Source organism: Dermacentor albipictus, chromosome 5, assembly GCF_038994185.2.
Source record: "Dermacentor albipictus isolate Rhodes 1998 colony chromosome 5, USDA_Dalb.pri_finalv2, whole genome shotgun sequence".
In the NCBI taxonomy this organism is placed as follows: domain Eukaryota; kingdom Metazoa; phylum Arthropoda; class Arachnida; order Ixodida; family Ixodidae; genus Dermacentor; species Dermacentor albipictus.
In genome coordinates this window covers 82,177,355-82,191,443 of record NC_091825.1, presented here as the reverse complement: position 1 = coordinate 82,191,443, position 14,089 = coordinate 82,177,355, and the positions used below count along the sequence as shown (strand labels likewise).

The 14,089-nt window shown below is 46.0% G+C and overlaps 2 long non-coding RNA genes across 2 annotated transcripts in view; one reads left to right on the top strand and one right to left on the bottom strand.

Annotated features, from left to right (window-relative positions):
• LOC139060511 (uncharacterized) overlaps positions 1–13,875 on the top strand; it is a 59,525-nt gene extending 45,650 nt beyond the window's left edge. The window contains exons 3-4 of the long non-coding RNA XR_011514882.1: positions 12,342–12,401; positions 13,533–13,875. This is a non-coding gene — a long non-coding RNA (uncharacterized lncRNA). The remainder of the gene's footprint in view (positions 1–12,341; positions 12,402–13,532) is intronic.
• Positions 10,392–11,765, bottom strand: LOC139060508 (uncharacterized). Its single transcript, XR_011514878.1, has 2 exons — positions 11,448–11,765; positions 10,392–10,664 (listed from the first exon to the last, which is right to left on the bottom strand). It is a non-coding gene; the product is annotated as an uncharacterized lncRNA (long non-coding RNA).
• Positions 13,876–14,089: the final 214 nt, after the last annotated feature.

The following is a 14,089-nucleotide window of genomic DNA, read 5'->3' as shown; positions in this document are numbered from 1 at the left end:
AAATATTCATAAACAAGATTTCTGTGACCCTTAGTGGGAAAGAGTTGCTACAGTACTTCTCGTTACTATCGCTTACAGGAGAAACCTTTCAGTTTTCATGTTTTTGTTAGTTTTTAGCGCACATGTTTATTCTACAGGACGTATTTCGGTCCTTTTTTGTTGTGCCAGGCTGTGTATGCTGCGCATCCATGGCTTTTTTTTTAGTGAAGTTCGCCAGTGTGTTTAAAATCTTCGTCTTCACGAATAAACTTCTACTTGAGTCAGCGTTCATGTGTGTTCCTACCTTAATTCATCCTTCTCGTCTCTGTTTGGGTGGTTGTGAAATATAAATGTACACCGAATTGGCAAAGTGTCCATAGAATTGATACATGAAGTTATTTGCGCTGTTCATTTCAGGAAGAACGCTATAGGGTCTTATCTTCTTTGTTTTTGACACTGAGTACATTTTTCTAGTTCAATTTCAAGGAGTCCCCTCAGGAAGCCAATAAGAGTGATGGTAACTTCCTTTGTGTGTAAGATTTATGAATTTCATCCATTCAAGGCATGACATGGCACATGCCTGATTGTAGGTTGCAAGCATTCGTAGTAAGATCTGTTTTTCGGTTCTCATGACGCTTCTTTTTACTGCGCTGCATTCTCCAGGCACATGAACCTTTTTATGCTCTAAGTGCATGCGTTCTTTTTCTATTTGTTGGAGCGAAAATTGTAAACTTAAATATACATATATATCATTTTCCTTGTAATCTTTTTCAACATGGGTGCGCTGTAGCTCCCTTTGTCTTTCAGTTACTGCTTTGTCCCAATTTTTATGCAACCTTTATATATTTTATGCAGCAAAATTCTGGTGCTATTTTAATAACATTTTATCTGTGAAATTGAGGTAATTGGTGTTTCGTATATGGTTTATTTGCGTTTTTCACTGTCTCAGCAATCGGGCTGTCGAGTCATTGGAACCTTTTCTCATACTGTAAGACTATTTCTGGGGTGCTTGATACTGAAAGTGCAGGTGACCATTTATTTGGCTGTTGGGAATTGTGTTAGCCATGTGTTACTACCAATTTTCTGTGCTAAATAATTATTTTTTCTCTTATCGTTCAAGGTATTAGCCTTTCCTTATCTCTTTATTGACTGAGGTAGCACTTAGTTGCTGGGTATAGGAAAAAAGGCCCCAAAAAGTGCTTTAATTAGCTTTGTGCAAGTCCAGAAATATTACCTGAAAATGAGCTCACTAAATTGAGGAAATGCCACAAACGAACTCCTCTGTACCCCAAATTAACAATCAAATGGCGTACTGTTTGTTCTTGACTTGTACCAGGGAGATAAGCTGCTTTCATTACACAAAAGCTTTACAAGTTTATTTCTGAAGAAAGCAATCCTGGCTTGTCAGAAACACGATTCAGGTGTTCATCATGCCCGACAACTTTCTAAATGATGTCTCGTCAAATAATAGCTAAGTTGAGTGATGTTATTTTATAAAATAATTGGGCAACATGAAAATATATATATCTCGAAGACAAAGCTCAGGCAAGTCTACTTTGGTACTTCATTAAATTTTAATCACGGTGAAAGACGTGTGCTAAAGGTTGTATATATTTACGCGAAGTCATGCGTTTCAAGTTGGTTATTTTGCCTTCTCACAGTCAGCCGTAGCTCTTCCTGTGATGTGTTAGTGTGCGCAACATTTTAATGTAACATATTCAGATGTCTTTTGTGTATTCACATGCAAGCAGCTCCAAGTGTTCATGTGTTCAAAGTTGGTTGTTGCAAGGGTATGCTTAAGCCCTGCCTTTTGAGTCGCTTTGCCTTCTAGTCATAAACTTAAGTCGAAAGTGAAGAGCACAATGATCGTTTAGATTGGATTCATATGTATAGGTTTTTTCAGATGTATTTACACTGCTAGAGCGCTGTAGGTACTAGCCTGTGTCTCCAGGTTCGATGTAGTGGTGCCTTATGTACTGTAATAATGTTTCACGTGCACACATCTTTAGTGTAAATAAAGGTACTTCAAGTTGATCAGTCTCTCCTTTGATTTTGTTTGTGTTTGGGAAAGTTATGAGCAGGCACCGGGGCATGCAAGTGTGAACAGCGAAGCAATTTCAATATATGAATAAAAATACACTAGCCCAACGAAACTTCAATCATATTTCAATGGCGACTTCTGAAATCTCAATGGCATCTCAACTGTGGCACGATATGCTTTTCAATGCTGTGGCAATAATAACTCAACCACAGGTCAACAGAACTACCACAACGTTAGTTCAATGCAGTATCAATGGTAACTCAACAACCATTCAACAAAACGAACAAAACGGGCCGTTTAAGCACAATGGACTTTCCATGGTAACTTAACAATTATTCAACATTGAGGTACCCAATGGTGTTTCAATTCGATTTCAGTGGCCAATATTCAAGAGTGCTCAACACTCAATCCAACAATTCTCCAACATACTCTCAATAATTCCTCAATAAAAAACTCAACATTGACCAACAATATTTCAATGCCTTCTCAAGAATTTTTTTTGTACGGGTTCACCCTCTTATTCATTTATTTATTTATTTATACTGCGATCTCGAAGATAGATTACAGCAAGTGTGATAATACATACAAGAATTGTTTACATGAAAAGGCACAAGCACGCGAAAATAAAAACAATATATATAGTGAATGAATATAAGAAAATGTTAAAAGCAGAAAATTGATGAATAACACAAAGGTTTAGAGGCAAAACGGCGGCAAACCCCAAATAAGACCGAAGACCCGCAACAAGGACAGATAACACTGGACGCGCAACGAATCCTAATCAGCAAACAGAAAAAAAAGGCGCACGCTAACATAAGTAAGACTGCTAAAAATAATGATTGTATTTCTCAAATGAAGACAGCGAATCTTGGGACACATCATCATCGGCAAGCGTACTCCACTCATCAATTCTTCTGGGAAGAAAGCAGTGCTTAAGCAGTTATTTCGGGGAACTAAATGTGTTATTGTAAAAGAATGTCGTTGTCTGATAGCATACCCTTCGGATTAAGTGGCAATATGTGATGTATATATGTTATAATATCCTTTTACTATAGCTGGTAGAACTTTAGTCGAAAAATTCGATTTCTATTGAAAACTGAAGGTAATCCACTTCGTCTGATGAGTTCAGTAACTGAAGTGGGCCCGTTACAAATACAAATATACTGCACTACCTTCTTTTGTGTTCTTTCCAGTTCGTTGATATTTGTATTTGTGTAGGAATAAATGTAATCCTAGCATGCTTCCACTCTGCCGGGATCTCCCCGGCCGCCCAATATTTGTTCATCAAGTCCGTGAGCGCCCCCACTGACTTGAAATCCAGGTTCCTCAGCATTTTATTAGTAACCCCATCTGGACCCGCTGCCGACGTAGTACGAAGCTGCCCCATTGCAAACTCCACCTCCGCCACCGTAAAGTCCGCATCTAATTCGAGGTTTTCCTCTCCCGAGTAATTCGGCAAGAAACCGCCCGCCTCGCCGTTTATGTAACGACTTCGGAGTTCTTGAATGAACTCCCCAGTCGTGCCTTGATACTGATGAATTAACCTAGCCATTTGACCCTTCTGCGCCGATTTGGTTGCCGCCGGATCTAAAAGGTGCCTCAACAACTGCCATGTTTTTTTGCATCCGAATTGCCCATTCATCCTGTCACAAATCTGACCCCATTGTTTGCACTGCAAGTCCAACGTGTAGGTTTCGATTTCTCGTTCTAGCTTGGCCACCTTCCTACGGAGGACCCCATTATGCTTTTGTTTCTTCCATCTCCGAAGGAGACTCGCATGCGCTTCCCACATGTGTAACAGTCTAGAGTCCGCCGTAAAACCTTCCTCCACCGTCGGAACCTCTGCTGTGGTACCCTTCACGTCCTGCTTGAGCGCCTCAACCCAGGCTCCCAAGTCCTCGATTTCCCCCCTCACTGTGTCTTTCCTGACTTTCCGAAATCTGTCCCAATCCGTCACTCTAGTTCCTTTTACCCTGTCTTTGTGCTTAGCAGCACTAAACACCGTGGAAAGGATATAGTGATCACTGCCCAGTGGCTGTCCCGTGTTTACCCACTTTGCATCCCTAATACCTTTAACAAATGTGAGGTCCGGAGAGGTGTCTGTGCTAACGCTGTTGCCTATCCTCGTATGATCTAGCGGGTTGTTCAAGGTTGTCCATTGTACGTCCTGAGCTACCCGCCAAAGCCTATTTACCTTTGGAGTGGCTCGGATGTAGCCCCACTCCGGATGAGGCGCGTTGAAATCTCCAACCACGATGAGTTGAGCCCTAGCCGCTAGCCGTTGCGTCTTTATCAAGAGGTCTGGCAAGCCCAGCCCTTTATCTTTAGGAGAAGAATATACATTAAGTACAAAGAGACTCTTATCGTCCTTTCTTTTGGGCAGAAGCTCTAGCAGGACGTAGTCCTCTCTGCTGCTATCTATGGTATGCTGAATCGCCGTGGCGTTGCGATGGACTAGCACGGCCGTGAAGACGCTCGATACACCCCCCCGATCAATCTCTGGCGGTGTAAATGCCTTAAATCCCGATAATTTCACCCAGCCACTAGCCTCTTGCAAAGCTATAATGTCGGGCTTACTGTCCAGATTTTGTATGTGCAATTGCAGGTTCCGCCGCTTGCGACGGAAGCCCCTGCAGTTCCGCTGCCAAAGCTCAATTTGCTGGCGAGGGGCCATGATTAGGCACTAGGTTTACTAACATCGGCGCTTGGCCGACTACGGGAGGCAATCTAGCCTGTAGCGTAGCATTGAGCTGTTGAAACATGCCCATAACCTGTGTTTGGAAAGCCCGCATGTCATTGGTGAAGGCGTCAAGACGCTCCTCAATCTTGTCTAGTCTGGCTTCGATCCTGTCGACCCGAGCTTCCAACCTATCCTGTCTTTCCTCCAGTTTTCCTATTCTGTCAGCAAGGGCAGACATTTCCCCCCTAAGACTAGTGACTTTAACGACTGGCTGCGGCGTGTCCGCCGTTGAAGTTTCTGCCACTCTTTTTGCATTAGCTCCCTCATCCGCCGATGGCGGCCTCTTAAGCTTCCCCCGATTCTCCACCTCCATAGCTGTGCTCTCGCTCTCGCGAGAAGCAGTCGCCTGTGCCGCTTTCAGTGGGGCCTGGACCACCGGCGTCTGTACCCTTTGTCCTTTGTCGCTTTTAAGCGCGCGTTCCATCTCTGCCATCCTGACTTCCATCTTTTTAATCGTCTCAGCCTGCTGCTGCACCTGCCTTTGTAGCTCCTTCTCTCGAGCAGTCTCACTCTGGGAGGCCACCTAGGGCCAGCTCACCTTTCTTCTCGTGGCACTGGGACTTCTTGAGAATCTTCGACCCATCTCGCTGACGTCCTGCTTGGCCAAATTGATGGAGCATGTGGTCCTCAACAGGCTTCAGGGTTATGTGGAGGACAAGGAGTTGATACCTAAAATGATGATTGGCTTCAGGGCTAATTTATCAACGCAGGACGTCATGATACAGCTCAAAAAGGACGTGGTTGATCCTGGGTACGGCACGGGCACGAAGGCTATCTTGGGGCTCGACCTCACAAAGGCCTTTGACAATGACTCCCATGAGGCAATATTAAGGAACCTATCGGACATAGGACCGGGGGGTAGAACCTTCCGATACATCAGATCATTTCTGGAGGATAGGACTGCGGAGATTGTAGTCGGAGAATTTAAATCGGATCCTTTCCCGTTGGGGGGCAGGGGGACACCACAAGGGTCGGTTTTATCGCCGTCCTTGTTTAATCTCGCCTTGATCAAGATACCGCCCAGGCTGGCAATGATATCGGGACTTAAACATACATTTTATGCGGATGACATTACTCTATGGGTAACAAAGGGAAGCGACGCACAATTGGAGGAAACTTTACAACAGGCAGTGGATATTGTGGAGGAGCTAGCGGGGGAGGCAGGACTCTCGTGCTCTCAGCCCAAGTCCGAGCTTTTTGTGCTTAGGGATAAACCAAGAGGGATACTTGCGAGGCACTATGTGCCGCCACCGCCGCTGAAGGTGAAAGTGGGGGGTGCACCGGTCGCTGAGGTCCAAACGATCAGGATCCTGGGGCTGTATCTGCAGACTAACAGGAAGAATAGGGAGGCCTTGGAAAGGCTCAAAAATACTGTCAATGCTACCGTGAGACTCATCAGGAGAATCGCCAATCGTAAACAAGGCGTCAAGGAAAAGGACTTGTGTAAGCTGGTACAGGCGTTTGTGCTCAGTAGAATAGTGTATGCGACGCCTTATATGAAGATGGACGCGACGGAGAAAGGCAAGGTGGAGGCTATGATTAGACAGGCGTATAAGGCGGCCCTTGGGTTGCCTAACAATACTTCCACCGAAAGGCTGCTGGGATTAGGGGTGCACAACACATTGGAATAACTGCGGGAGGCACACTTGGCGATGCAACTCAGTAGACTTTCCAAAACAATAGTAGGGAGGGATATATTGGAAGGGATCGGCATTGGAGTTGATCCTCCAGCTGGGGACATGAAAATTCAGGTGAAGCGAGAAATGCACAAGGGCTTGTACATAAAACCTTTACCTAAAAATATGCATCCGATACATCACGAGAACCGTAGGAAGGCACGGGCCAGAGCTTTACATGCTAAGTACGGGAAGTACAACGGGGCGGTCTACGTAGATGTCGCCGAGTATAAGAACAAGGACGCATTTGCAGTTGCGGTGGTGGATGGGCGGGGACGCTTAGTCACCTCTGGATCAGTCAAAACCCGCTCCTCAGAAACTGCAGAGGAGGCGGCGATAGCGCTAGCTATATGTAATACTGAAGCTGACCTGATTTTCAGCGACTCTAAAACAGCCATCCGAAATTTGGCGAGGGGCAGAATCTCTGTCACAGCGGCAGGATTACTAAATCGGGCCACGGGGCGAGGGACTACGGAGGTGGAAATTGTCTGGGTACCGGCCCACTCTGGGAAACCTGGGAACGAGGCGGCTCACATGAATGCTTGAGGTTTCGTCAGCCGAGCAGGTGAGCCGGACGTTCCAGGGAGGTCCACGAGAGATGGGCTGGTGTCCTTTCACGACATTACTAACCATTACAAACTTGAGTGGAGAATTTACCCTCCACCGGACAAGCAATTGGTGAAGGCGCAATAAAGCGTCTGGCAAAGATTGCAGACGAGATCTTTCTATAACCTATACGTGTTAAACAAAATCTACCCGGACGTTCAGCCGGAATGCAAATGGTGCCAGGAACTGGCCACCTATGATCAGATATTATGGAGCTGTAGCATAGCGCCGCCACCGGCGGATATTATGCGTGATCCTTCTCTCGAGCAGTGGGAGGCCGTGTTGGCCAGCTCAGACCCGGTCGTCCATACCAGGGCCGTGGAGTGGGCCACCCAGGTCGCCGTCAGCCATGAGCTGATGGCCATCTAGCACGGAATCGTCCGCACATGCGTTCTGACGAAAATAAAGTTTTTCCATCCATCCATCCATGTATTTGTGTACGGGTCCCAAATGGGTACTGCATACTCAGTCGTAGGACATATAATATACTGATACGCAAGGAGACGTACAGCAGGAGTGGATAATCTTAAAGAGGTTCTCAATAAAAACAATTTGCATAGCGCTCTACTTGTAACCACGTCTATGTGCTTTGTCCAAGACAGATTATTTGTGATCCATAAGCCCAGACATTTATATTCTGTTACCGCTAGGAAAATAATAATGTTTGCTCCGTAATAAAATAAGGAACTGTTTCTTCTATGAGTTATGTGCGTAAAGATGTTGATTTTTTTTTCAAAATTAATAGCCATCTGCCACTTCTCACACCATGTTATGATTTTGGGGGAATTGTCGTTTAACCTGACTTGATCTTCAATTGAACTAGCTGTTTCATAAATCACGCGGTCGTCTGCATATAGTTTAATATTAACGTTAATATCAATGATGATGTTATGTATAAAATTCAGAAACAACAGAGGCTCAAGCACGGACCCCTGAGGAACATCAAAATCAACGCCAACGCGATTTAAGGGAGAGCCGTTTAGGGAAAAATACCGATTGCGATTCGAAAGGTAAGCTTTAACCCATGGTAGCAGTTTCTGATTTGTTATGCCTAAACCTAATTTATGTAGTAGTTTACTGTGAGAGAATTTGTCAAATGCCTTACCAAAATCCATGTAAATAACGTCTGTTCTTTACTTTGTTTATTGCGGCTCCGAAAGCGCGCGTAATTCTAATTAATTGTGTGTTAGTCGAGTATATAGCCGCGCCTAAAGTCGTGTTGAGCGTTTCTTAGTACTTTGTGCTGTTCAACAAAATAAAATCAACTCTATAGATGTTTATAAATTACGCACACAAAAAATTTGCAAGAAGTAGACGTTAATGAGAGAGAGAGAGAAAGGCGTTAATTACTTAAAAAACAGATGGTACATATATATTAAAAGGCAATGCCTTTTAATGAAATGGGTCGATAATTTTTTAGATTATTTTAGTGACCGGATTTGCGCAGTGCTTAATTCATTCTGGCTGTCCTCTAGTCATCAGGCAATACACCATCTTTCAGAGACTAATTAAAAAAAATACAAACAAGTAGTTCGCAAACCATTATGCATATCTCGTTAAAAAAGCGTCTGGGATATCATCCGGGCGGGGATATTTTTTAACATCTAGTTTCAGCAGAAGGTTGAAAATGCCGTGCTCAGAAATTTTGCCATTCGGCATATTAAGGGGTAAAGACATATTGAACATTGGGAGGCAATTATTGTCTTTCATTTAATTTATTAAGTCATCACCCGGAAAGTGGCCATCAAATGAAAACGAAGTGTAAGCTCATGAACTCGGATTAATAGACCTGCAAAATTTTTCAGGGGACGTCTTAATGAAAGAACCAAGAGATATATTGTAGTATTACACTTACTTATTGGGGGCATCTATCTTGTGGGGGTCTCGCACGTGCCTTTGGGACAAAGGAACGACAGCACAGTAGTGCAGACAATCACAATGGCACTTATTGCGTCCTTTATACGCCAATCTACAGCCAGCCGAATTATCACCTATAGAACATGCCGATGGGCGCGCGCGACAAATCGAGCAAGTACGACTCACTGCGACCGGATAGCGAGCGAATATTTTCGAAAGCCCGCATGCCATCCATCCATCCATCTAACATAGCTAACATAGGTAAAGAAGCAAGTAAGTGAGAGTAATATGCTGATGGCGAGGCAGACACAGAGCCGCCGGCTCAGAAACAGCGAGGATATTACTTCAAGCGCCGCCGAATGCCACCACTGCAACACGGAAACGATACCCAACGTCTGACACTTGCTCTGGTCCAGCCCCGGGTTGAAAGACGAACGCCGGCGTCACGCTGGTACGGTGCGCTCTCTGGAATAGTGGATCGCCTCGCCTGCTTGGACGGCTCCTGGCCCGTTCGGGTTGCAATGGTCCTTCGACTTGGAAACTGGCCTAAACCAGGAGGTGTAGAGTACCGTCCCTATATGCTACTCATTCCCATACCAGGCCTAAGGGCTAGCCCTATCAGTAAATATGTTCATTAATTAATTATTTCATTAATTCATAAATAATTTCATTATGCTACTGTCTTGGGTTGCATCTGGCCTGGGGCGGCTGCGTTTTGAACAAAAATGCCCTGGATGTCGCCCTAATACCCTCTGGGCTTTTAATTTTTAAAGCGAAGCTCTCTTTGGGAGCCCTCCCAGACTTTGCTGACTATGGCTGCTTCTGCTGCTGCTGCCTTGGCAAATAGACGCGTGCATCACGTGCACGCGTGCGCCACGTGCACACGAGAGGAAGTGCGCGCGATAGTTTCCATTAGGTCACGAACGAAAGAATGAAACGCACGTGTGATAGTCAACCTCACATTTGTCTTTCGAGTCGCACTTCTCTCGGCGTACACAACCTTTCACTATTCTTTTCTCGGCAAACATCGAACATCGCCCTCGTCCACGTGTCATCAGTGCGTTGACGTCTCAGTGTCCATGCGCATAGACAAGAAAACCATGGCCAGGCGGCGCTACTGCGCCTCTTGACAGCGCCCCCAATGTGGAAGCGTCAAGTCGGGCGGTCGCGCCGTGGCGCAGTCTCCGCTTTGTTAACATTGTGTTGTCCGCGCTTTTCTTCGCTGCTCGTGCTCACGGCGCTCCGTTTTCGACGGCGGCAGATCGCCTGCTTGCGCAACAGCCATGCAAAGATTGCCGTGCGGTTGCAAGAAGGCTGCCGACGCCGACAGCTTTTTTTTCGTGGCGGCAACCTCACGATAGGGGAGCGTCTGCTTCCGAACGTGTACGGCGTTGAACTAATTGTGGACGGTGATGTGATAGTGAAAGCCAAGTGCGTGTCACAGGTGTCCGACAAGATCGTAGACGACGTCGAGTTAGAGGTACGCACCATGTTCAGAAATTTAGCCACTTTTATTTCAATTACAACATAAGTCACACTGGCAGCAGAAACTTCTGTTGTCATACTACTCGGTGACTGCAGATCCATTGGGCTGCTTCTTGATGGTTCCGTCACTTCACAAAGGCTTGTTCTGGAGTCTGTTTCACACGTGTCTTGCCGCTGCTCAAGAGCTGCGTCGCTGCAGTAGGAAAGCACATGTCCCAGTGGTGCTGACTGCTGAGAAGACTGTTGTGATTGCCATTGGTCTGTTTGGCGCCGCTTCCATCTGCATCGCATATGAGTGAAACAGTATGTGTGCCTATTTGTTGTGGGGATTAAATTACTCCCAATAATATGTTTGCAAAGGTAACGTTCCTGTGATTGTGTGCATATATTATTCTACAAGAGTGCTACCACTACAAGTTACGATACTTGCACACTTAGATACTTAGAAAGCATGGGGAAACAACAAACATAACGCGCACGTCTCGAGCGGTTGCTATCCGATCTGCCGCTTCCCGACGCACGCGACGACCGCGGCTTGCATTAAATACGGTCTGATACCACACACAAGTAGCGCGCGGCCCCTTTCGTTACCTGCACAACTAGTAATTTAAGTTGCAGCGTTTGGAAAAAGGAAATAACTCTCTTGAGCTCGTCCATGCCAATCGCGAGGGAAGGCACAGTGCAATCAAATAAATTCGGAGGTTCCAAGTGCCAAAACCGTGCCAAAACCACGAAATCAATATGAAGCCCGCTGTAATGGGGAGTCTCAGGAATAATTTTAAGCTCTGGGGGTTCTTTAACGTGCACAAAAATCAAAGCACACGGTAACAAGGGTGTTCTTGCATTTTGCCCCTATCGAAATGCGGCCGCCGTGGCTGGGAATCGAGCACGCGTCGTAGAGCTTAGCGGCGCAACACGCCTGCATTTACCGCTAACAAACGGCGGATGCCACCACAATTCAACAACGCGACACGACTAAACAAACGGCCGTGCACTAAAAAACAGGCATATGACTATTCCGCTTTCAAGATATTACACGCGAATGCGAAAGTATGAGACTTACTCGACTCGGCCGCGCACTGCAGTTATCCATGCTTGTCGTCTGTCCTTATCGTCCCACTTCCCAGGAAATCTGTAGAACTTCACGGGCGGCGTAGGACCTTTCGTGTTTTCGAGGCTGCTGTGGCAATCAACAACACATCAGTATTGCGTGCCACCTTTCCTGGCTGATGAGGTCGCACTCGGCATCGCAAAAACCACGCGCACGAGCGCTCCCGCCGTACAGAACACGGGCGCGCGCCAGCGCAGCGACGACCCTCCAAACTTCCATTGGTCCGCTAGGGGAGCATTCGGCGCTGGTGCCGCGCGGGCAAACTTTAGGTTGCCTCGTCTATAAACTGCTGCTTGCATTTCGACATAGCTCGTAAGCGGTACAGTGCATAAACATTGCAAAACATTAAAGTTGCACCCTGTGCGCTGCATATAAATGTAAACATTGCATGAGATTACTCATTTCGAAGGATCACAATGAGATAATTGCAAGCATCGCATATAGCACAGCAATTAATTAGCCGCTACAGAGATTATTCTATTCACATAGATTACACATGTGCGTTCATTTACATAGTGTCGTTATTTGTGTGCTCACAAATATGTTCCATGAGAGCTCATCTTCGGTAATAGTGGTCAGCTGGACAAGCAGTTAAGAGTTCATATTTCGAGGGTTAAGCGAGAACACTTCCTTGGGCGAAAATCAAGCACGTTCGCTCCAAAATGGAGGCGTCCCGGATTGACCGCCGAGCATTATTACCTCACGGGCTTATCCTGAAAGAGTGTTCGACGAAAGCCAAGAACCTCTCTAATCGTTTCTGCTCACATAGGTGATTACAGTCGAATGAGACTTTCGACGCGGCCATCGACTACCTAATGGTGATTAACATTGCTTTGTTATTTTCAGCCCCATAACAAGGGAAAAAGGAAACTGATCTTTCCGGAGACAATGAAAATGACTCCTGGTGTAAGCAACAATATAACCTTTTTTCTAAGTGGCTCAAGATATGGGCATATCGTTGTCTTAGTTATTTTTTTCAGTAACATACAATAAAAAACGATCTTTGCGGAGATAGAATAGCTCCTGGCGCAAGAAACACTAACGTTTTCCTAAGTGGCTCAAGATAGGCATCGCTGTTTGCTCACATAGTTGCTTGTGGGCTTTCGCTTTCTGTCAAGAGGCCGAGAGTGTTGGACGGAGGAACTTCCCCTGGGTGAAAATTGCTTAATGACTCTGAGCTCGCTAATCATTGTCGCTTTAAGCGAGGGCCCTTTCCGCGACGACATTAGGTACGTCTTCGTCTTCAAGGACCTGAGAAAGAACTGAGCGGCCAGGGAAGTGCACGGTTGGCGATAGAAGTAACCGGCCATGCAAGGACGAACTTATTCCGCCAGCTGAAGCTGAGCGAGCCGACAAAGTGCTAAGCACACTTCTGGGCTTAAGATAGACAAAGTAATTTTAAGACAAAGCTCACTTTCTCATTTATGACGTCAAACAAGCCGAAAATGAAATGAGTTGAATGAGAAGTGACATTCGGCGAAAGGCGTAATGGCACAAAAGTAAAAGTGCCACTGGAAAGTGAGAATATATTTCAGGATACTCCGTTACCTAGGACAAAAATCATGCTCAAGCATCGGAAGTAAACTTGCGCGCTTGTAATATTGTCCATGAGTTTTCCCTCCGAAGGCAGGAAAGGCAGGAGATTTTGTGCTCTTAGAGTGGTAAGAGATACTTTTGTCCACATGGAAACGGGGGAGGGAATAAGCAGAAGATATATAAACGTCACAAGGGCGGGCAAGGAAATATTCACTTTTAAACATCGATTCGCAGTCCTGCGCAGAACCTATGCTTGATCATAATATTGCAACAGGGGAAATATGGGAAATTAAGAAACACTTATACGAGGAGAGCTTTATTGAAACCCATAGCTTGTTTACAGGTAATTCACCTGATAACATACCAATCCTGACATTCACCTCATTATGAAATGGTATTATCTTATCCCATCATTCCCTGCACGTCAGATCAACCTCGTTACATTATAATGTAGTTTCTAATCCCTTGCTTTGTTTCTTTTCTTGTGTACTTGGGCTCCAGATTGTCCTTGTGTAGGCCGGGCATCATGGATCGGAAAACCAGCTTCAAAGCGACGAACTTCGCCCGGCGGCGAACGCTCGACCCTCGGCGTCCAAATATTTCACGCTCGCCGGCGACGCAGATCAATCAGGAAAACTTCACCCAGCAAAGTTCGCCGCTGGAAGGCACTCGCGTACTGGCCAGGCGTCAAGATGAGTGATGTGCCTCCGACTTCCGATGGCTGGTTGTGAGCCGCCGCAAGTGTTTTTAAAAGAGAAGCTTTTCGAGCTTTGCAAACTCGCCGGGTTTCGTGACCGTGGGTTACGCGACCTGGATGTCCTCTTGCCGAATTGGCCAACCAATCACAGCGGAGTATGCGCACCGCGCGCGCCGCTTGGTCCTTCGCACCATCACCAGATGGCGTTCGCCTCCGCGCATCCGCGGCAGCGGCGGCGCCGGCCGTGCGGGGCAACGAACGGAAAGAACCAGAAAGCTCGCCATCGTGCATCCGCGGCAGCACGGTAACGAGGAAGTAAACGCTTCTTGCGGGTAGAATTAATTCGAATTGCCCTACGTAC